This window comes from Chenopodium quinoa, unplaced genomic scaffold, assembly GCF_001683475.1.
Source record: "Chenopodium quinoa cultivar QQ74 unplaced genomic scaffold, ASM168347v1, whole genome shotgun sequence".
NCBI classification, from domain to species: Eukaryota; Viridiplantae; Streptophyta; class Magnoliopsida; order Caryophyllales; family Amaranthaceae; genus Chenopodium; species Chenopodium quinoa.
In genome coordinates, this window is record NW_018742707.1 from 198,226 (window position 1) to 222,873 (window position 24,648).

Sequence of the window (24,648 nt, forward strand, 5' to 3'; positions counted from 1 at the left end):
AGAACCCGCCTGCTATAGTGTAGACCGGCTCCTTATCGGTATCCGAGCTACTAGCAGGCTGGGGGGTAGTCTTGCAGGATTGACCCTTGTTTTTCTTTTTTGCCCCGGCTGGGGACTTTGAAATGTAGGACTTCAACAGCCCTTTGTCAGCCAGACGGTCCAACGTACGCTGAAGACTGAAGCAGTCGTTGGTGTCATGGCCGACCTCCTCATGGAACTGATAGAAATTATTCTTATTCCGTGTCTGGACAGAACTCTTCATAGGATTTGGCTTCTCAATGGACAGCCGGTCCTTTACCTCCATGAAGATGGAGTTGCAGTCTTTATTAAACTCGTACTTGGGGACGTACGGTTTAAATTCTTTCTTTTTCTTCTGGGACGGCTGGTCAGAGTCAGTAACCGCCCAGACTTCTTTTCTTTTCTTGCTCTCTTTTTTGTTTTTAGCCGGCTGAGCTGACCGGCTGTCTTTCTGTTTGTCAGACTTCTTGGAGTCCGACTGGCTACTAGGCGAGCAGAGGTTGGTAGCTTGAATGTAGCTTTCCGCCTCCCTCAGGGCCGCCTGTAGGGTGAAAGCCCCTTTTCTGACTAGGTCGAACTTAAAGGTCGACCCGTCTCTCAGACCTTTAAAAAATTCTGTAAAGGCTACCTCATCAGACAGCCCCTCAATCTTAATTCTGATCACGTTGAACCGCCTGACATATGAGCGCAGCCCTTCTCTCTCCCCCTGCTTAACAGTGCTCAAATCAAGGCTTGTTTTCTTAGCAGGGATGTTCATTGAGAAGTTGGAAGCAAACAGGAAGGCAAGCTTCTTGAAGCTATCTATGGACTCGGCTGGCAGATTTCCAAACCATTGTTGGGCAATGCCCTTCAATGTAGCCGGGAAGCATCGACACCAAGTGGCATCGTCCAACCCCTGCAGATACATGAGGTTGGTGTAAGCCATGAGGTGATCTTCCGGATTGGTGGTACCATCATAGGTACCAACCAACACATTCTTAACCTTGGTCGGCTGTGTCGCCTCGGTTATCTCCCGAGTGAACGCAGAAGGTTGTTCACCCAGGCGTAGCAGACGAAGCTGCCAGTCCAATGGCTGGACATTTGGATATGCCGCCTGACCCCCAAAGAAGGTCGGCTTCATGAAGTAAGGAGGATACTGTCCGTAAGCCGGAGTAGGCACATACGGTACATTTCCAATCATATGAGGGCCAGAATGGACGGTATTACCGACTGTCTGACTCTCATGCAAGGAGGGTGCATTCCCTGCAGAAATATTGTTGAAGTTGTCTGGAAAGTTCGACGTTGAAGCCGACTCAGACAGCGATTGATTTCTCTTCCGGTTGATGATCTCCCGGGCATCGAGAGTTGATTTTTTACTTCTCACCGGCTGATGAGGCCGGCGAGGGTTATTGGTGTTCCCCCAGGAAGGAGAATTTTTGACTAATCGATGGTCCCGGCTGCCTTCTCCTTTGGGTGAGGAGTGGGCTGCCGGTTTCTGACTGACTTCCCCTTCTCTGGAGGAGTCTTCTTCGCCGACTGGCCTTTACTTGGGCCAGCCTGGCTTTTGGTGATCAGCTTTGTAATTTCACCCTTGAAACTCGTCATGAACCTCATGAGTTCGTCTCAGGTGACAGGGGCCGATCCAGCTGCCGTTTGGGTTGCCCCTTCCGGCTGCCTAGTAGGTCTGCTCGGACCCGCCTGGGAGGCGCCCCGCTCTAGAGTCTCTCTGGGCCGGATGCGCTTGACTGTGAGAGATCCGTCCTCGGCTGTAGAGGTTTCGACCTGAGGATCCTCATCCTCCTCATGGTCTTTAAAGACTTCTGGGTCTTCGCCCAGACGGTTAGGGGGTGGTACAGACTCTTGAACCATCTTCGAGGTACTCTCCCCACAGACGGCGCGAAATGTTTTGGGTGTTTTTGTCCCTCGGGAGAGTTACAACACGAAGACTGATCCGGGGTGAGTTGTACCCTGCAAAACAAACGGAGACACCAGTTGGGTGGTGCTCCGCCTCCGACGCACAAGTTAGAAACTTGAAGGGAGAAAAAGGTGCGGAAATTTAGGTGGGGATCCGCTCGGATTCCAAGCTCAGGATGTCTCTATCAAAGAGTAAAATGTGTAATAAATGGTCAAACATGTCATCAAAATGAGGGACATCTCCCTATTTATAGGGTCTTTGGGAATTGTGCCCCTGATTAGGTTACTGAACCCTAATCATTGGTAGGCTGCGCCGTTTGGCGGCATTCTCAAGATTTGGGCCTGAAGGCCGCCTTTTCCCTTGATTTCGGGAATGACACGTGTCAAGCAGGGATTGGTCCATTTTAGACCAATCTGGGGCTGACACGTGTCACCTTCTAATTGGGCCACGTGGCAGGGTAAAATTACCCTAAACAGGGGGATGATGCAGAGGCGGCCTTTCAAAGGCTAAAAACTCATCTGCACTCTTTGCCGAGGCTTGTCAGTCCTTTGCCTAAAGAGAAGCTCTTCATGTACTTAGCCGTCTCTGATCATGCCCTCAGTGCCGTCCTCTTAGCTGAAAGAGACGGCACCTAGCTCCCGGTGTATTTCATAAGTCATATTCTGAGAAACGCGGAGCTTCGGTACCCCATGGTTGAGAAATTCGGCCTTGCCCTTTACATGGCCATCAAGAAGCTTAAACCTTACTTCTTGGCGCATGCGGTAGAGGTCTATACTGACCAACCGATCAAACGGCCACTCACAACCTTGAAGTCTTCTGGACGAATGCTCAAATGGGCGATTGAAATGCAAGGATTAGAAATCACTTACGAACCAAGGAAGGCAATAAAGGGACAAGCATTCGCTGACTTTATTGTCGAAATGACAAGGCCGGTTGTTTCGGACCATACAAACCAGGTTTGGAAAGTGTATGTGGATGGGAGCTCCACTATGAACGGCTGTGGTGCGGGGATTATCTGTCAATATCCTGAAGGAGATAAGTACGAATACGCACTACGGTTCAAGTTTCAGGTCTCTAATAATGAGGCCGAGTATGAGGCCCTCCTGGCCGACATCCGGTATTGCAAGGCGGCAGGGGCAAAGAAGATATCCGCCTGCTCTGATTCTCAACTGGTCGTACTCCAAGTTGGCATCATCCGCCTCCTGTGAAACGCCTCGGTCAGTTTTCTGGGAGGTCATGGAAAAAAGAAGTAAATCTGAGGAAGACCCCATTGGAATTCTTGACCGAAGCTCAACCTAGATGGACAGCATCCGGGCCTATCTTGCAGACGGCACGCTCCCTGACTCACCACGGGAGGCGGCTGTTCTAAAAAAACGAGCAGCTAACTTCGAGTTGCGACAAGGAGAGCTCTTCAGGGCTGGCTTTTAGAAACCCCTGTTGAAGTGTGTTACCCCTGAAAAGGGGAAGGAAGTCCTCAAAGAGTTGCATTCGGGATTCTGCGCCTCCCATACAGGCGGCAGATCCCTCGCGGCCAAGGCCAGGCGGCTTTACTTTTGGCCAACTCTTGAGTCGGATGCCATGGAAATGGTGAAAAAATGTGACAAGTGCCAAAAGTTTGGCAAGCTCATCCATCGTCCGGCTACAGACCTGACGGCCATCCACAGCCCAATACCCTTTGCCAAATGGGGCATGGACATTCTGGGGCCATATAAAAGTGCACCAGGCGGCAAGCGCTATATATTGGTGGCTGTGGATTACTTTACCAAGTGGGTAGAGGCTGAGGCAGTCAAAAACATCAAGACTAAAGACGTCATTTCCTTTATCTGGAGGAACATAATCACTCGTTTCGGGGTGCCCATGTCTATGGTTTTTGACAATGGTCCTCAATTTGAGACGCCTCAACTCAAGACTTGGCTGGGAGACCAGGGGGTCTCAAGCTTCTTTGCATCAGTCGGCCGGCCGCAAGCAAACGGCCAGGTCGAAGCCTTCAACAAGTTAATCTCAGACGGGATTAAAAAGAAAATTGAGCGGGCTGGTGGCCTTTGGGCGGATGAATTACCACACGTCCTTTGGTCCATCAGAACGACTGCTAAAGGGGCAATGGGAGAAACCCCATTCCTGATGGTGTATGGTGCAGAAGCTGTTCTGCCCATTGAGCACTATGAGCCGACCCTTCGAATCATGTTGTATGATGAAGAGGCGAATTGGGAGGCCATGCGCCTAGCATTGGACTCACTTCCAAAGCGCAGGAGCAATGCTGCCTTGCGTCATGAGATATACCGTTTGAGAATGACTCGGGCATACAACAAAAGAGTACACAAGCGTCCTCTCAAAGTGGGGGACTTTGTGCTACAGAAAATAGAGGCAGTCGGTAGGGCGAACGAACAGGGAAAGCTAACCCCAAATTGGGAAGGCCCCTACCGAATCTATGAGGAAGTAAGAGACGGAACCTACCGCCTGGAAGACCCAGACGGCAGGCAGATGCCCAGAACTTGGAATGTAGACAACTTGAAAAAGTACTACTTCTAAGTACGGATGTAAAAACCTCAATTTTGTAAATCTCACGTATTGTTAATGAGAATATGCCTTCATTTCCCAACTTGTCTTTTTATTTAAGCTCTTAGTGTCACCTGTATACAATACAGACGACCAACACGTTTGAAGAGCGTTTGTCTCAACAGCAAACGCTCCAATCCTTCTGAAGGAACCGATTGTTTTAGAACAGTCGTTACTACGAAATTCATCAAGTTTACACCAACACTTGACGAATATTTACGTAACCATTTAAGAAGCCCAAGGCCAGATAAAATCATGATGAGGCCCATGGCCGGATGTTAATAAACAAAAAGAGACCGAATGGTCACGATCTGCTCCAACATGAGTCAGATAACCGGCGACGTCCATTCGGGCGAATTCGTCGAGGAGAAGCATCTCCCACTTGGGTGGCACATTGCTCTACGAATATACAAAGCGGCCCTACCGGATGCTAAGGCAGCATTCGCAGTCATTTGTTTTAATCGAAAGTGAGATCTAAAGAGACTCGAATTTTCTAACTGCTCTAGTACAGTTCTGAAATGGTCACTGTTCTCATAAGTAGAAGCTAAACGAGGCATAAAGCCGGATGCGTCTGTTATTGCTCGGGGCAAAACAGGCGGAAAATTCGATTAATAAAAGAGTTGTCAACTACTTGGCGCTTATTGAGGCCATTGGTCGGATGACGCCTGAACCTTGCCTATGGGGCAAGACAGGTGGGCAATCATTTTTAAAGAAAATTGGCTAAGTTACAAAACTTGGCAAATTTATCTCAAAGAGGCCTATGGCCAGAGACGCCTGTTTTTGCTTATGGGGAAAAACAGACGGAGGTTCTCTCTTAGCAAATTTGTTAAGTTGGAAATTTGAGTTTTGTTCGAGCCAATGGCCGAATGAAGGCTTTAAGCTGCTTGTTTTAGATGAACGACTGCCGAGTGGTTTGGGGCAATCACCATAGTGATTGATTGACTTAGAAACCATGCATACCCTTCTAAGTATCAATGATTTCTAAGTCAATCAATCCAACAAATCGAAACCACTCGACAGCCGTCCAGGGGCAAGAACATTCGCATGGTATACAGGTTATAATACTTGGCCAAAAACATGCAATGAAAAATAAATATTCAAACAGTTCAAAGGACATAATATGGATAACTTCAGCCAAATGGCCGAATGATTCAAATTAAAAAAGACCAATCGTCACCAGACGATTAGTTAAGATTGTCATCTGGCAAAGCCAGAAAGATTGTCAAATTACCCGACCCCTCGATCAGTAAAGATAAAAATACTCGGTACGCAGGACAGAAAAGAAAAGTACATGGCCATTCGGCCGCAGAAAAGCATAAAAGCTTAAGTGATCAGGGGAGAGCCTCTTCAGTGGCAGCCGGCCTGTCGTCCTTCGGCTGCTCTTTATCCTTTTTCTCTTGCTCCTCCGCCTGATCCTCCTTCTCCTCGCCGCCAAAGGACGACTCCCCAGAAGAGTCGGACCCAGAACTTTCCTCGGCCTCAGCATTCTCAGCCTCTTCAATAAGGCGAGCGTCGAATGCTTTGATGGCTTCGTCAAATTTGGATTTCCAAATCTGATAGTCCGAGTCCGGCTGTACAGCTGCCCAAGTGTCCCGCATGATGGCTTCATAATCGCTCATCATTTGCTTAACAAGAGCCTCTCTCTCTTGATCAGCCACGGACTCAAACTTGGACTTCAGCTGATGCTCCTGGTTGCTGAGGTGCTGCTCCAGGCGGCCCACCTTCTGCTTGGCTCTCTCGGCCTCTTCCTTGGCATCTTGAAGAGGCTCGAGCTTCTCCTTAAGAGTTGTAATCTCTTTCTTAAGGGAATTGATGCGCAGGCGGGTCGAGTCCAGGTCCTTCTTCACCTTCATATTGGCTTCCGCCTGCGAATACATCATATCAAGCGTCAAAAACTCATTCTGAGCAATATCAAATTGAGCTCGATCCAAGGTGGACTCGGCCCAAGCTTTGGCAACTGTTACCTCTTTGGACTTCTCCTTGAGGGGTAGCCTAAGCCCTTAGACGCAAAGCATGGCCTGCAAAAGAGCCGAATGGTTAAAACCAGGCGAAAAAAAAAAATTGCTTGAGCTAAGACTCATACCTCGCAGAGGTTCCCCAAGATGCCATCCAAGTCCAAGGTGTCGACTCCTCTAACAGACGCTTTGTCGTCAGGATCAACCGCCCTCAGCATGGACTTGGCCATCTGGACTACAGTCGGCCTCTGCACAGGAACTGAGAAGGGAGAAAGACGCCTGGTTGACTAAAGAACGGTCGGACTGTTGGCCGAGTGTCGGATGCTTGAAAAACGCTTAGGGAATTTTGAGATTCTTTAAGTCAAAAAGTCCAAGATTCTCCAGAGATTCGCCAAAGTGTGAATCCAAGGGGGGGGGGGGGTCAAACCTCACTATTTATAGGGGGGTAAAACCCTAATTTTTTCCCTCCAGTAAATTTTTGAATCTGACCACTCAGATACTGACACCTGTCAAAGGAGTCACGTGCAATGCACGTGACCCCTGTGAGGGGCAAATGATTTGGGTATTTCATACCCGGTCAGGTGGCCCAATCAAAAAGCGCCACGTGACCTCCGAATAGGTGTTATTTGGACCTATGGAATGATGACACGTGGAGGGTGGACTCTTCCCTGTCCTACGTGGACTGAAGTTCCAGCAGGGGCCATTTAGGTGGCGACACGTGTCACACAAAGAGTGCTTCAAAATCCTTTTGGGCACAATGACACGTGTCACTCAGGCGTTGGCCCTGGGATGGCGGCCTTCTAAGGCCCAAATCCCGAGGCGCCGCAAAACAGCGTGACCTAATTCCTAGGTCACCAGATCCTAGGCAGGCACACTTTTCAAAAGGACCCTATAAATAGGGACATTATGTCATTTATGACAGAGAGAATTTTTTGACACGCAATACGAGACAATACGTCACTTATCTCACTTTACCTGAGCTTGGAATCCAAGCAGATAACTTTACTTCCGCACGTTTTACCTCCGAACGTTTGCTAACTTAATCTTCAGAGGCGGACCCCCAACCATCCGGAGGTCCGTTTGCTTTGTAGGTACATGCGTCCTCGGTTGAATCCAGTTTCAGTGTTGTAACTCTCCCGAGGGACAAAAACCCCGAAAACATTATTCTTTGACCCTCTTTTTTTTACTATAAATAGTGGTAATATCTCTCTTTTTTCAAATCACCAACTCTCATCAAGAATTTCTGATTCTCTCTCTCTCTTGTTCTAAACTAGCCTTTCACAAACACAATTCCTCACACATTAGATCTAGGCACACCTAGCCAAGTTCGAAGTTGTCTTCGCCCTAGATGTGAAAGGTTTGATATTTCTGAGGGTTTGGTCCCAAATCTCTATTTCAATTATTTAATTTAATTGTTTGTTTTATATTTTCCTTGAAGTTACTAACGTGTGTATTTTGTTATTAGAAAGAGATACGAGGCATCCAAGTAAGTACTTTATTGTTTAATTGATATTATGATATAGAAATCATGTTTAGATTATTATTTTGATTCCTAGTATCATGTTAGGATGTTTTTATTGCTTCCTAGTATCATGTTTTGGGTAAATAATAAGTTTCTAATATCAATTATGATTTCTATAATGCTTCCTATTTTCTTTCCTAATAGCATGTTAGTATCATGTTAGGGCTAAAGCTTTAATCTTTATTGTTTAGTGACATGCTAGGGTTTTTTATTAATCTTGTTAGTATCATGCCTAGGATCTTGCTATTATTATTCTTTAACATGTTTGTTATGATTATTTTGATGATGATTATGATTTATTATAATAATTATTATTATTATGTTGCTTTTTATTTATTGTTATTGCTTGATCACACATTTATGCATGTTTAAAAGGAATTTGTACTTGTAATCACGCTTAATAAGATAATTAATAATCTTGTTTAGGGTTAATATGATTATGATTCCAGTGATCGCCAATAATAGTTTTGTTTGTGCATTAATATTCAACCAACATAGATAAATAGGTTTAGGGTTAACCTAATGATTGCATGTTAGTCAAAAAGCACACATGAATACGAGAAGAATAAAGTAGAGGCCTATTATTAGGGCAGGTTCTTTCTCTTTTAGATTGAATTTGTACCTTCATCCCCGAATTTCTAGTCTTGTTTCCAGACCTATTGGAGTTAACGATCTCCTGGATTGTTAAGGGGTGTAACCTTCACCCTGTGAACGGTTTACAAGTTCCTAAAACTTGTTGGCGACTCTTTTACTCTAGCTTACTTCCCTTTGGACGCCACCATGCTTAAGTGTATGATCACAGAGGGGTTCAAGTTTAGGGTAATGCTTGAAATATTCCCTACAGTAGTGTTCATTTTATTTCACAAATTTATCAAGTACCAGAAAATTAAAATCTATGAATTTTAAAATTTTACAAAATATAGTAGCAAAGTTAACTATATACTATCAAATTAAAAGTAATAATAATATAATATTACCTTACTAATATGCTTATCTATGGTTGTGTTCAATTTTTTTAGAGATAGAAAAATCGAGAATGGAGAGAGAAGAGAGACTAAGAACTGGTTCAATGCAGAAATTGGGAGAAGTTTTGTTTGATGAGACATTACATTTTTTTATATTAAAAAATTAATAATAAAACGACATGTAAATAAAAGGAGGAAGGAGTGTGTCATTTGATCTAAATTGGGTGTTCAATTTGGGTAGTTATGGTTTGTGGGCTGTTATTTGAGCCTGGTGCACCTATTTTTGTGTGCACATATTTTTGTGTGCACCATGGTGCATGTAATAGCAATTGGTCAAAATACTAAATTGAGCTTAAATCGAACCTAAGCCCACCTTACCTACGACCCAATGATCATGTGAAGGGTCCAAAGGATTTAATCCCATTCCTAAACCAATTAGGATTATTTGGAAGATTCTATAAGTTTCTAAAAGACCTTAATTATTCCTTTTGAAAAGATAAGATTAAAGAGTTTGAAATTGAATAAAATTAAACTCCTTTTTTTGAAAGTCTTAATTCTATTCGAATTGAAAGACATTCAAAGATAGTCAGATATGATTTTTGTGCTTCATAGTTTTTATCCAAATATTAAATGGTTGGATAGTCCTTGAAATTATATTTCTAATGATATATTATAATATTAATTCCGAGCTATAATGAAAAAGATATGATTGAAATACCAAACTCTATCCAAAACTGATACCATCTCACTATTTTGGCCATATCTTTTATTAAACAAATTATTTTAATCTGATTCTAATTGAATTAGAAATTATAATTCAATAGCTTTCCTACGACACATTATTTATCTTATTCCGATTTCTGGATCAAAAGATATAATAAAAACAAAAACAGCAAAAACTGCTGTCTATCACAAGAGTTTTATTTCGATTCGAATTCGATATTTTCTTGATTATTCGACTCTTTTTTTTCATTATAAATAGGGATCATATAACCCATTTTTGAATCATCAACAAGCTTTATCACCAAGTCATTCTCTTATTCTCTTTTTCTGTCTTATACACCAAAATCATTCTCTTCTCTCTTTCTCTCTTGCTTTAGCCTAAATGTTAGCCTCCCTACTCTTCCATAATACTTCCCCTAAGAACTCCAAGGAGTCCATACAATACCCGTAGTTCTATATTTAAACCAAAACATAAAAGGTATAATTAACAGAGGGTTTGGATCAAATCAACTCTACTCTTATTTTATTTAATTTCAATTTGATTTATATTTTTATTGAAGTTGCTAATAATTTATTTATGATGTAGCAATTCAAGGAAACGCGGAAAGTTAGTAATTAATTCACTTAATTACTCTTATTATTAATATTTCTAGCATCATGATTAGGGTTATTGTTATTATTTTATTTGACTAACGTTATTATTGTCAAATTGCTTCCAATATTGATTTTTTCTATTATTATTTATGATCACCATATTGCATGTATAAAGGGAATATGCAATTGAAAATCACGCCTAATAAGATAATTTGGACGACCAGTTTAGGTTCCTTTTTAATCTTGTTGTTTAATCAAGTGATCACGATATTTTAGATCTATATGTTGCATTACTATTCAACCAATTTAGCATAATTATAGTTTGGAGCAAATTGAATCTTTGTTTGCATGCCTTTGAGATCGCAGGGAATACTATTCACTATAAGAATCGAGAAGAGGCCAATACGAGCGAATGTGACTCCATGACTCACTTTGTACCATCATCCCCGATTCTCCTTTTGTAGTTCTAAACCATATGGAGTTGGTAATCTCATGGATTATGAATGGGGTGTAACCGTCATAGGTCAATTGGTGTTGCTATCGCTGTTCCTTTATTCTTGGTTGCCTTTTATGATCTGTGAACGATTTACAAGTTCCTTAAAAACTTGTTGGCGGCTCCCTACTTTGCTTTGTCCCTAATCGTATATGTCAATTTCCACTAATTCCTATAAGTGCCAAGCAAATTCACAACATGCTAACATAGGCGCACTTCAAACGACGCCTACAACTATATATAAAAATAATCACCAGGAATATTCTAGAATTACACGTGTCACGTTTACATTAAAAAATTTCCGCCAAAACCTTTTTAATTTTTAATTTTTATCATTTTTTGATGTAAAAAATATACAACCTTTTTTTTAAAAAAAAAAAAGAATATAAAGTCTAAATAATAGAACAATAACAACAAGTTTAAATAAATAAAATATTAAAAATGTACACAATCTATAAACAAATACAAACTTATAATAATATATATAATTTTTTTTCCTTGTGAATATCCGAGCGTTGCTCGGGCAAAGAACTATGAGGAATTATATTTTGCTTCCTGTTCAAAGTGCACTATATCAATCCAAAATATGTTGATTTACCAATTTAATGAAGGGCGCTGATATTGCCAAGGTAAAAAAAAAAAAAAAAAAAAAAAAAAAAAAAAAAAAAAAAAAAAAAAAAAAAAAAACCACTTCCAAGGCAAATTATCTACCCGCAGCCCGTAATCTTTAAGGATCTAAATATTTCAAACTTATAAATTCAATAAAATGCTTTGGAATATTTGGTTTCCTTTAATATTGGCAGCAAAAATATTTCATTTCCTAAAAACAGAAGTAAATTTTCTGAAATGCATCTGTAAAAGTAAATATGAAATTTGTTTTAATAGCAAATTTAATAATAAAGGTACATAGACCATCAATACGTTTTAAGTTGACATGAAAACATCTTTACAAATTAAGGGCTTGTTTTCATTTACTGAACTCAGCTGAATTAAACTGAACTAAACTGAACTGAGCTGAACTGAACTGAACTGAACTGAACAGAACTGAACTGAACTGAGCTGAACTAAACTGAACTGAACTGAATTGAATATTTTATAAGAGAAGGAAATTAGGAGCTGAACTGAACTGAACTAAGCTGAGTTGAACTGAACTGGACTGAACTAAACTGAATTTCAACGTAAGAGAACATACCCTAATTAAGAACTTGATAAATAAATGAAATATATTAATAAAACAAATTTAGAGATAGCTAATACTTGTATTGATAATGGTGTCGCTTCCAATAAAATTCAATTTTAGTGATTGTAAGAAGATCATACGGATGAGTTTGTGATGGTGAATAATTTAATTAATTGCATATTTTGACGAGAATAATTAATTAGTAATTGGAAATATTTTAATTAGAATATTTAAGTGCTTTATAGGGAACAATATATAACAAAGTATTTTATTGATTTAATAAGTTTGATTTATTTAGATACTCAAAGATTACGGGTAGAGGATAAATAAATTGCCTTGACAATGACTTTTTTTGCCTTAGGCAATATCAACACCCTTTAATGAATTACATTTAGAAATATTTGATATTACGAAAATATAAATTGAGACGAATCCAACCAAAATTATTTCTTTCATTCGTTAATTTTTTACACGCAATATTTTAGTAGTATACAATATCCACATACTTCTTATCACATTATTTTGTGATTATAATTAAAGAAAAACATATTCATGTGAGATTTTATTAGATTTGTATCAATGTCTACTTTATTAAAATTAAATTATTTATTTTGAGTCATTTATGATATATATGGTTGAATTTATACATAGATTAAACGTGAAAAACATAAATCATCAAATTTAATCAAAGTATAAATAGTATTGTAAAACCATAAAAATTCAAACCTGCGATATACAAATAAATTAGAGGGTAGAAAATATACGGAAACAATGATTTTATTAATATTTTGGAGAAATTGTTATAAATATTCGGGTGCACCGTACACCCATAAGTATTAAGTTCTTCTTTTGATGATTTATTTCATTTAATCATCAAATGAAAAGCAAAAACTAACCTTAGGTTAGTTGGGTGTACAATACACCCGGGTGTATATAACAAATTCCAAATATTTGTGGATTACAACTCTCGTTGATTTCATGATTCCTCTCTCCAAAGGGCTAGGATTTTATTATTTGTTTATAGTACGAGGTCTTGTCGACTTAATCCATACTATATACCTATTGTGTTTGGTAGTAGGGAGGAGATGAGGTTTTTGTGACTTGTTCTATTTGAGCCTAGTTAAACCTAGAATCGACTATCTCTTTATATAGAGAGTCGTAGAGTAGAAAACAAGAAAACTATCAAATAGTTTACGAGGTTTTAAAGATAATATATTATATTATTTACGAACAATGTAAAATGTTACAAGGGAAAATAGTCAGATTATTTAAGTTGTTTCTTATTTTAAAATGAATTTAGGAATGTAACAAATAATACAAGTTTTTTTTTTATTTTTCTTATTTATTTTTTTTATTTGAGGAATTACAACATACAAGTACTTAATTTAAGTTAAGCGTTTGCCCTACTAAAATTAAATACCCAATAAACTTTTAAAAAAATCGGGTGTATAATAATTATTGTATATCCATTATAAAGATAACCTAAAGTGATTAAAAGTTACCCCTGAAATGAATAAAAGTTACCCCAATATGAGTTAAAGTAACCAATTCAAATAAAAATTATCTATGCTTTATTAGTAAAGAATTAAATTTTAAATGACTAAAAATCAATTATTAGTGATTGAATGTAATTAAATTACCTTTATAAAACTTTTCTTGTTGTTGATTTATATAAAAATTGTATTATGTTTAAAGTTACCCAAAAAAAGACAAAAAATTACCCTAAAATTAGCTAAATATTACCCTTATACTGCTCGATGTACACTAATATTAGTGTAAACCGGATATATACAAAAGTTTTTATTACTTTTTCTCTTCAACCAAATTCAGGTATATCTGCCAGTCAACTCATAACTCACTTCTCAAATTTCATCTCTTTCTTCTTCGCAACACAAAAATGTATTACTACTCAACGTAACCCAAACCCTAACCAACTCCTACTACTTTCTTATTTTCTCTTCTCCATCTTAAACTCAAAACTTTTACGCCAACATTAATAATTGTTCGTAAATCGTTTATCCCTTCAATCTCTCGATTTCTTCCTCGTCTATTAACTCCACTTAATATATACACCTTTGTCCATAAAAGAGAAGGTAAGGTATCATATAATTTAGAAGATCGAAACACGATTTTTGAAACAACAAACGGAAAAGAAAGAAGATCAGAAAAAATGAGTGTTCCTGAGTCGAGTAATAATAAACAGCTTCAACATATGTTACAATCAGCTGTGCAAGCAGTTCAATGGACTTACAGCCTCTTCTGGCAATATTGTCCTCAACAAGGGTAAAAATTCATTAAACCATTTTTTAAGAAAAAAAAAATTATGGAGGAGTTGTATTTATTATTTAATTAATTAGAAAATAATATCCGTTCAAAAAAAAAACTACAAAATAATATAACTACAAAATTAGTTATTGTTATTTACCAATTTTATACAAAAGTTTTTAAGATGGTAAAACCTACCTAGAATTTTTTTTTTTTTAATTTAAACATCATAATTAGGTCGTTTTAAATAATTTTCTGGTTCACATAGGTTGCTTTAAATAATTTTCTGGTTCTGCCGCTGTACATATGAATAGGATATTAGTGTGGCTAGATGGGTATTACAATGGAGCTATAAAGACAAGAAAGATGGTGCAACCAATGGATGATTCAAGAACTGCGGAGGAAGCATGTCTACAAAGAAGCCAACAACTGAAAGAACTCTACGAGTCGTTATCAGCCGGAGAGTCGAATCAGCCAGAAAGAAGGCCGTGTGCAGCGTTGTCGCCGGAGGATTTGACGGAGTCCGAGTGGTTTTATCTCATGTGTGTCTCTTTTTCTTTCCCTCCTGGTGTAGGGTAAGTTTACTCAACCTTCTCTTTATTTTAATTGCTAACCATTTTCATTTGCTTTTATTTGTGTTTTTTTATTTTCAAAAATGTTTTATTTAATTTGATTATTTACGTTCTCTTAAACCGTAGATATTCTTATTTTCATAAGCATAAGATTATAATTTATAAACAATGACAATTAAGATTAAGTATAAAATAGGTACTGTAACATATAACATAATACTATATTCAATCCTGAAAATCTAATTCTATTCACTTAATTTTCATATGGCCTTAATAAATAGATCTGCCAAGCCTAGTTTGTTAGATTTGTTTAAATATAAATTTTCAAAAATTTAACTTTTTAATAACTTTCACTCATACACAATTGAGTATATTCATAGTTCAAGTTGTGGATTACCGTTAAAAAACAAATGGTTACATTTAAACGAATACAACAGCAAGATCGATCTCTCGTGGTTATCTTAAATGTATATGTTAAAAATGAAAATGTATTACACGTGTAACCTAATTATTGACTTTAACTCTAGAAAATACAACATGATTTATCTTTTGTGGTGGAAAGAGTATACATGTTAAGAGAAATGAATTAGTATGTGCTCCACTACATACATCCTCTACATAAAGTAAAGTACTCTAGATTGATTCCAGTTGTATTATTAATTATATGCTTTAGACTTAATACATTAACAATAATATTTCGTTGAATTAGTTAATTATATCCTTTTTTAGAAGTTGGGTGTAAATAACAAAGCGAAATAATGGATGTTCCAGCTGCAAAGGCTTTAAATGCCTTCTTCCATCTCAATCTAAGAAAGGAAAAAAGAAATAAAGATTCTCTAGCATTACTGTTTTACCATACCACTTTGTCAAGTGGTAAATAAAGTTACATGTCAATTACTATTTACTATTTTAATATGTTGAAAATGATTTCTTCTACAATTAAATTTTGACTATATATGATTTCTTCTACAATAATATGTGGACTGACAGATGATTATAAGATGATAAAAATACTACATCCTATTTAAGGCCTTAGAGGCACTTTTGTGAAATCATATTGAGCCTTTATTTGCATGAATTCTTTATATTTTGTGGGAGTTGTTAGTACTTGTGATGAAATTAAAATAATATAAACCCTAAAAATATTAAGTAGGTAATTGTGGTAGTGTAATGAATACTTTTGCTAGGCAATACAATGTATATTCAAATATGGGTATATAAGTAACTAAGGGTTCGTTTGGTATCATTATGGTTTTTTATTTTTTAGTTTTTTGTTTTTAAAAAGTATATTATATATGTCATATAACGAATAAAAAATTATTTAGATTTATTAAAATCATGATTATTTTTAAAACTGACAACAGAAAAGTGGAAACACCTTTTTCTTGTTTCTTGTTTCTTGTTTTTGGTTTTTAGTTTAAAAAAAAAAACAGAAAACTGAAAACCAAAAATGATGTCAAACAAGCCCTAATATAAGAGGTTTAATTTCAAACATGTCATTTGTCTTAACTGCAATGACAATCAAACTTTATGTGGTTTTTGGCTGAATTAGTTTTAGTTTCAATTAATAACAAATTAATTAATTGACCTCTAAAATTTGTTTTGTCGGGAGTAATAATGACTCATTAGGATTCAATCCCTCAACTTACGAGACCTGAAGATTAAGTCCCAATAATAACCTACTCCCAATTTTCCTACACGCCGATCAAATAAAACAACCATATGATACCAAAACTTGTCCAAATAGATAAATGATTGCTTTTGTTTTTACATTAGGTCATGTATCTCATCAGGATATCTAGAGAAAATTCAAGGTTGCTCTTACAAGACACTAGAACAACAACTAAAAGGTGCACAAATTTCAATCTTCTTCCTATAACTGTAAAAGACTACTATACCCACATGCCACAATTACCCCCTCTTTCTTTGTGTCTCTCTCAAGGAAATAGTTGTAAACTTGTAATGCATGAAATTCAAGGTAGAAAGATTAACTAAACACATGGAAGAAATTAAAGGGAGTAATAACTTTATGACTATATGTAGAAAGACTGTTTAAAAGCTACTATTTATGGAAAATAAGGTGAATTAATAGTAGAGTAAATTCAAGTAATTGCAACAATATAGCTGCAACAATTTGGGGTTATATTTGGTGACCTCTACAATATTGCAGGAAACCAAAATTATGAACACTTATTCAATTACTTTCCTTGTTAAGCAGCTGATATGGATGGATCAGCACGCTTGAATTCAGCTGCTTTTAAAGCTAACCTTTAAATTACGTTTTACTATTAATTACTTGTCTTCTTTTTGTTTCTTTGAATATTTCGACCATAAAAAAGGGAACTTTGAAGCAAATTTTACTCCTTTGTTCCTTTAATTCGGTAAGGCAAACTAGATTGATACTCCGTACTTTATTGAGAATTGAATCAAGGACCTCTTGCAAGTGAAGAAGGTGGAGCTCATGAAACCACTAAGCCATTATTAATATACATGAATAATTTTACAACGTATTATTATACATTTTTAATGATCTGAGGCCCCAACCAAAGTTGGGCCCTGTGCGGCAGCTCATGCTGCACACCCTAATGGTCGGCCATGTTCTTTACCAATGATATGTACTACCTCTGATTTTTTTTAGTTACAACTTTAAAATATTTTATATCTCACAAATAATTCCCCAAAGTTACAACTAATAAAAATCGGAGATAGTATATTGATTGGAATAAGTATGTTAAAGGTGGTAGGTCATGAATATTTATGTTAATGTTAATTAGGTTACCAGGAAAGGCGTATGCCAAAGGTCAACATATGTGGCTAACAGGAGCAAATGAGGTAGATAGCAAAGTATTTTCTAGAGCAATTCTTGCCAAGGTAATAATCTCTACTCTTAAACATTGTTTTGTACATCTAACACAAAAAATGAAAATTGAAGATTTAATATTTAAAAATGCTAATTACCTATTTTCTTCATTCTAATTATCTACTAGTAATACTTCTGATATGAACATAGTTATTAAAAAAAATGTGTACTAAAAGATCAAAGTTACGTACGAGCTGCACCCAATTCATTCCCCATATTTGTTTATCTAAGGGTATAATCGTCTTTTCAAGTACTAATGGAAGGGTATATGTGTCTTTTTATGTACTAGTTGAGGGGTACATATGTAATTTCTTCACCAAACAGTTGCAAACAGTAATTGGACAGCTCACCAAAAGTATTGAATAAATGACCACGTTTTTTCAATATATTTACAAAAATGTCATCAGATTAATAAAAATTCGTTTATCTGACAAATAAACTTATATTTGCCCATTACATACTTCAAAATTAAATTATCATTATGCGCATAATTTCTTAACTCTTCTCGATCTACACACGCAAGTAGGCTTAGGTCATATTATTTCATTCCCTAGACAATAGTTGAGATTATTGACAGCAATAGAAATCTTTGTTGATATCAAGATAATAGCATCTAAATACAACTTAATAATAATAAGTGTTATTTGAATAATTGATAACTCGGGTTATTACTGGTTAAAAAGTCAGTATTAGAATAATTTGCCAATTACTACCGCAAGTTAATACCACTTTGTAAATTACTACCGCAAATTAAAAAAGTTGTGAATTACTACCGCAAAAAATTTTAAGATGTTGCGATTACTACCAAACCCCTATTAAACCCAATTATGACGTCATTATATCCCTATTAAACACGGGTTAAAGTGATATAATGACGTCATAGTTGGGTTTAATGGGGGTTTGGTAGTAATCGCAACATCTTAAAATTTTTTGCGGTAGTAATTCACAACTTTTTTAATTTGCAGTAGTAATTTACAAAGTAGTATTAACTTGCGGTAGTAATTGGCAAATTTTCCTTCCTAGTGGTGGAAACACAAATGTTCTAACCTCCATTTTATTCCTCTTTTTTTCATGGTGTGCTTGGAACTCTTCCAGAGTGCTCAAATACAGGTACATTGTTCCATTTCCAACTTAATCAATTAAAAAAAATGCTATAAATATTACTTGTCTACTTTAATTTATAATACTACATATTTCCTTCATTTCATATTAGTATCGCAATAATTAAATCTTGGCATTATTTACGTATTATCATTTAACTATTGATTGTGATTTTTACTTGAATAAATATATAATGTGAATACCTGTAAGTATAAATATTTGGTCTTTGACATTAAACATAATCAACTTATAATATTTTTACTTACTACTCCGTAATACAAGTACATAATTGAATAGATTAATAATAAAGTTATGCATTGAAATGAATATAGCTTCAATAACTTTAGTAAAAAAACAAAAACTGGAAAAGTATGTATTAATCTTGACTTTAAATAATATCAACAAAATCTTATTTGAAACAAAAATGAGTAATTAACCAAAGTTTATTCTTTGACAACGTGAATTGCAGACAGTAGTGTGCATACCTGTAATGGATGGTGTGGTGGAGTTAGGCTACACGGAAAGAGTAAGTCAACATTTCACCCTTATGACTTGTTACGTACAGCCTATGAATGCCAGATTCCATGGTTAATATTCTCATTCATGTTACCCACAAGCTTACTACTTTCTGATTTCTATAATGATGCAACAACCGCGCAAAATACATACATTAATTTCAAATCACTGATATGCAAATTACTTTCTTAGCTTGCCGAGAGAGCAAGTCATTATAACCCTGCTAAATTGTACTTTGTACCTCTGTCTATTTGTTAGGGATTCCCCTACTTGACTTCAACGATGTACTTTGCTTTCATACAAACACTGATTTTTTTTCGGAAGCAGGTTCAAGAAGACCCATCTTTTATTCAACAAGTCAAATATTTTTTCGACGACCACTACCACCACCACCAACTCCATAATGAACTACCATTACAACCAAAGCCTGCACTCTCGGAGCACTCTACCTCCAATCCAACTGCATCCTCCAACCATTCCCACTTCCAGTCTCCTCTTGCCCTTGCCACATACACCACTGTCGACCCACTATCTATTCCTAGTGATGGATCCGGAGCCAACAACAATGATGATAACGATGAGACTGAGGGCGAAGCTGACTCAGATCCTGAGGCCCAGGCAATCCTTGGCTTGCCAGTAAAGTTGGAACTACGATACCAAAAAGGTAGTCCATTCTCCTCTTGAGCCAAATTTACATGGCCTTTTTTTCTCCGGATGAAGTGATGGAGCGTACAAAGCAGTCATTATGGCGACTTTGAGAGTATAATAATATTTATGTATGACCTTAATTCCTTATGTAAGAACAATTAATACTAAGCAATATTTGTTTCCAGGTATTACTGTTGTTCCTGACTCATCTGATGAGCCAAGCGAGTTAATGCAGATAGAAATTCCTGAGGACATACAACTCAGCTCCCCTGATGTCGTATCCAATAACCTTGACTCAAACTTTCCCTTAGTGGCTGTTGGTCCAACTCCAACACCTCCAACACCAAGTCACGAGCATCACCTTGTTGACTCATTCATAACTACAAAGTCAACTCGAAGATGGCCTGTTATGCAACAGCAACAACTAGAGGATCCAATAATTATTAGCAACAACTTCCAGACACCATCTCTAGGTAAAATTAGTTTCTTACCTTAGGTTTGTCTTTACAATTCTAAACTGTTGCACCACCACTTCAAAGCCAAAAAAAAAAAAAGATTTTCATTAAAAAACTTCACGAGGCAACTCTCACAATTGTAAATTAATGCACTATTGTTCCCACATGTTAGTTTAACCTAGCTAGTATAACATCCTGAACAACTTGCTAGACCTTCAATTGTGACTACCCGTCATAAAGGGTAAAACCTCCATAGTCCATACAATATCACAGCCTATTCACAGGTCTATCATGAGAAAAAGAAGGAACAAAAACATAAACATTAACCAAAGATGAGCACTCAACCTAAAAAAGAAAAAGGAAAAAAAAACATTAACTGCGTGTTTGGATACACTAGCAGGAAGGGAAGGGGTAGGGATGGAAGGGAAGAGAAGGGGAGGGAAGGGAAGAAGAAATTGAACCTTCCTTGTTTGGATAAAGGAGAAAAGGGAGGAAGGGGAGAGACATTCACCATTTTTTTTATTTTTCTTAATTTGTGGGTTGCTTGCATTCAACATTATACTAATTTTTCAGAAAAATATTGTAGTTATTTGTATTATAATATAAACCTGATTAAAAAAAAATAATAATAAAATAAAAAAAAAAAATTTGATAAACGTCATTAAAATCAAGCAAAACTCAAACAGATAATTTAATATCCTATGTTCTTCCCAAAAAAAAAAAAAAAAAACTTATGTAAATTAATCTAAAACATTAGATTGATTTTCAAACAAATTTTCCAAAACTGATTTTCAAACAAAAAAAATCAAAGAAATACATAAAAAATAAAAAATAAATTAAACGAATTGAAAATCAATTAAACAATAGCAATGAAGAAGAGCAGCAAATCCCTAGAAATTGGAGGATAAAATTCGTGAGAAGCATAGTAGAATAACAAGTGAATTACTTGGCCTTACCTTGAAAAATTCAAGAGATTGAAAGATATAAATTAAAAATGCCAAAACCCTAGAATTTGGGGGAATATAAATGTGAGAACAGTATCCTAGTATGGAGGAGAGAGAAAATAATAGAAAAGAAAGATTATATAAAAGGTTGAATGCAGCATTCCAGTTGAATGTTAATCATATATTTTCCTTCCAAATCTTTTCAAATTTGGAAGGATTTTATTCATTAACAATCAAACAAAACTTTTCCCTTCATTTCCTTTCTCTCCATTTCCCTCACTCCCTTTATTTGTTATCCAAACAATGGATTAAATCCCCCTCCCTTTTCCTTCTCTTCCATTCCCTCCATTTCTTCTTATCCAAACAAGCTGTAAAACTAAAATTGAATGTAATTCTACTGATAAACCTCAAACTAAAATGTATAGGACATTAATCAAAAGTCAGAACAAACTACTACAAGCCACAAGTCTTAATTCTTGACAAAAGTATTATGAATACGATCTTTAGATTTTCATAGTGTATTGTACAAGCTTATTTTTGTTCTGTTCCTGTCGGCATTCAAAGACTATTGCTGTATGTGTAACAGTTCAGAGTTGCAGCTGGTATAACGTTAACATATGTGTCCTGGCAACATATGTTTTTAGCGTTTATCCTGGTGCTTGATAGCTTAATGTTATGCCTACCGTGATGGAAGAATTCATCTTCCCAACCCTTCTACTTTGCAGCTACTATACTAACATTAGACAAAATTCTTGACCAACGCTTAATCATAATAATGCATGCAGCCAAGTCTTATTTCTAGACTGTCTAATTTTCCAGGTATCGCTACAATGGAAAACCTCTCCCAAGAAGACGCATACTACTCCCAAACTGTCTCTATCATCCTTCAACTCCAATCTAGCCGATGAGCAGAACCCTCTTCTACCACCTCCATTGCAACCTCCTCTTACCTCTCCTACTCTTCAAACTCTGCCTTCTTAAGCTGGACACCAGGGTCCAACCACCACCACTCACCAGTGGAAGGCACCTCGCAATGCCTTCTAAAAAATATTCTATTGACAGTCCCTCTCCTTCATTCCAAGTACCGCGAAGAGAATTTTAGCTTCCTCAAGTCAAACCTGCACTACATGGCCCTTGGTCGCGGGAAGAGCACTAGTGGACCACCTCATGATGAGCTCTCGGCCAGTCATGTATTAGCTGAGCGTAGGAGAAGGGAGAAGTTGAATGAGAGGTTTGTCATTTTGAGGTCATAGGTGCCATTTGTGACAAAAATGGACAAGGCTTCTATTTTAGGGGACACCATTGAGTATGTGAAGCAGCTACGCAAAAAGGTACAGGAACTTGAGGGACGTACAAAATCTGGAGAGGAGAAAGATAAGAGGAAATTGCAGGTGATAGAAGAAAGCAGCAGTGGAAGTGAAATGAGGGGAAAGAAGACTGCAGCACAGTCACAACAAAGTAACATGTTAGAGGTGTCGATAATTGAGAGTGATGCATTGGTGGAGTTGCAGTGCCCATATAAAGAGGGGTTGTTGCTGGATGTCATGATCAAACTGAGGGACATGCGACTAGAAGTTACTACAGTGTTGTCCTCCCTTAACAATGGCCTTCTTGCAGCAGAGTTAAGAGCCAAGGTATTATTTCTCTTAATCCCAAGTATACCACTTCACCAGATTTTCTTAATTGAAGAAAGAATGCCACATTTTTTATCACATGCATTACTTTCCTCATTTCTCAACCCAGCATTTCTTTTTTTGTAGAAGTTAATAACATTTTGTTCAATTTCATTTCTTCAAACAATACACATCCTACAAGATGCAACTTTTCATCCTCATAAAATAATGTGAACTCCAATATACTCTGTTTTAATCTTTATTAAACAGGCCATTTGTAATTTACACTAAGGTTCCACATAGATAGATCCCGGGTTCAAATCTTCACCCCCCTTAATTACCTAAATGCCTCAAAATCCTCCCTCCCTCTAAAGTTATTCTGGTCTGAACCAGAAAATTTCCGTATGCAGCAGACTAGTCATGCCCAATATTTTAGCATCAGTGTTGCTGTGATATACTTGTGCACAAGCATTTTCTTCATGCTCAATCAAAATATCAGATGTCCACAATCATTTTGCACTCAAGTAGAATCAAAGTTTGCAATATTCACATTAAATAAAAAAATTTTAAAAAAAAATATTTATTGTATAATTTCTGAATTTTATGAGCAGGTTAAAGAGAATGCCAATGGAAAGAAACCCAGTATAATTGAAGTGAAGAGGGCTGTGAATCAAAAAATACCTCAAAGTGACCCATAAGTTTTGATGTTTTATCGGAACAATGCATGTGCACTCAGGTCTCTCCATGTATCTTATCTTTATCCACAAAGTAGATTATTCAATTATTGTAACATACAGGAAGTAATGTAGAGAATATAACTGCCTAGCCTAGTAGCCTCACATGTTGCAGCCAAAAAATACGGTAAGGGACATATGGTCGACCTTGTCATTGCTTTTCTTCAAGTAGAAGTGTAGAACACAGAACATTGGAGATGTAACCATGATAGATTCAAATATTGGAAAAAGAAATATAACAACTACTGCTAAAGATTACAGTAAAAAGGCATACAAATGGAAAGTCCTTAACTATATACCCGTTTAAAAGTTGTCATCGACCTTTAATCTTCAGGTGAAGGATTCCCTAAAGCAATGCCCTTGATTACATGCTGGCACTGAAACCTGCAAAATGACTATATTAAGGACATAGTTTTCATACACACTATACAGAAAACCCTACATATAAATAAAGGTTCTGCTTGAATTAAGTATTGTTTCGGTTGAAAACAATGGGACCTTGCCGAAGGTCCGCTTGAAATGGAGAAGACTGGATTCGGTCCAAGTTGTGTTGGGCCGAAGGTTTCCTGCACAGTGAACACACGTAAACTAGCCTCGGGGGTGTTTCCGAGGAAGGCCCCTCCGATGCTAAAGTCAGTACAATGTGTAAAAGGAAGACACTATGCAAGAGAGTTTGTAGCTTGAGGCTTTTGTGGAATATTTCTGAATGCAAGAATGAGCATATGAGTGTATGTGAATCGTCCCCCTCAATGTGTCAATATGATGGCTTTTATACCTCATCATACATGGAGAGGTTGGGCTTTAGCCCAATTGGCTTACTTTGTGGGCTGACCTTTGACTTTTGAGCAATTGGAGAGTTGAACCTTGACCTTGGGCTTTTAATTGGATCATTTAGTGCTCAGGCCCAATTTTGACTAAATTGGACCCAAACAACTTGCCCCCCAGACCCGATTTGGAAGGATGACGGGTCGGGTTTGATTTAACTCAGAAAAGGAGGGAAGTAAATGATTTAATTGATCCAAAAATTTGAATTTAAACCG

General features: G+C 36.9%; 1 pseudogene; it reads left to right on the plus strand.

Annotated features, from left to right (window-relative positions):
* The first annotated feature begins 13,542 nt into the window (after positions 1-13,542).
* On the plus strand, positions 13,543-24,104 carry LOC110722909 (annotated as a pseudogene).
* Positions 24,105-24,648: the final 544 nt, after the last annotated feature.